Here is a 797-nt window from a genome sequence, read left to right as displayed (position 1 = left end):
CTGTGGAAGAGACGAGGCAAAAGTTACAGGACAGGAGAAGATATGTTAACAGAGCAAGCCAAAATACAGGTATTTTAAATAATATGAATTGTCTCCTAATAAGTTACATCTGTAGAAAATCTACATTTTTTTTTTTTTAGCAAAACATCACAATCAGAAACTAGAAGAAAGCAGAGAGTCATCGAGCAGAGACACACGAGCAGCTGCAGCACTTGAGGTCCAGAAAAACTCTGAAAATGCCAGAACGGAGAATGAAAACTCTGACGACATGGGCTTTCCTGTGCTTCCCTCACTCCCAGTGGAGGATGTTTCTTATAGAATTCATGGTTTTGCACAGCCATTACCGTTGCAGTGGACCACAGATACAACACTACCCACATAGGATAAGATGGGCTCTCTACATAATTCCATGCCTCCTGTCCCAGAATCATCAAAGCAGAGTGCATCCTCCTCATCTTCAAGTGTTAAAGAGAGAGATTTGAGTCATGTGCAGAAGAACCTTTCACCTTCTGTTAGATTCAAGCCAAGGACTACACATTTAGAAAGTAGAAAAAGAAAGTTGGAGGAACAAGTGTTCTTTTTGAATGAAGCATCTGAAACTGAGACTCTGATTGGTCCAAAATTACCAGAGCTGCCCAAGGTGGATATGGAGGATCAGTCGTTAAATGTAACCGCCAGTTTGATCCGTCAAACAATGAGTAAGGTTAGTTTGTCCGTTTCATTCCTGTTGTAAATATTATGTAACTTACATAAGTACATTGTGTACCAGAGTTATTATAGTATATATATATATATAT

At 39.1% G+C, this 797-nt stretch overlaps 1 pseudogene; it reads left to right on the top strand.

Annotated features, from left to right (window-relative positions):
* The first annotated feature begins 5 nt into the window (after positions 1 to 5).
* On the top strand, positions 6 to 703 carry LOC107682466 (RNA-binding protein 48-like; annotated as a pseudogene).
* Positions 704 to 797: the final 94 nt, after the last annotated feature.

Source organism: Sinocyclocheilus anshuiensis, unplaced genomic scaffold (genome assembly GCF_001515605.1).
Source record: "Sinocyclocheilus anshuiensis isolate Anshui unplaced genomic scaffold, SAMN03320099.WGS_v1.1 C32238808, whole genome shotgun sequence".
Lineage (NCBI taxonomy): Eukaryota > Metazoa > Chordata > Actinopteri > Cypriniformes > Cyprinidae > Sinocyclocheilus > Sinocyclocheilus anshuiensis.
This window is presented reverse-complemented; position numbering and strand designations above follow the sequence as displayed.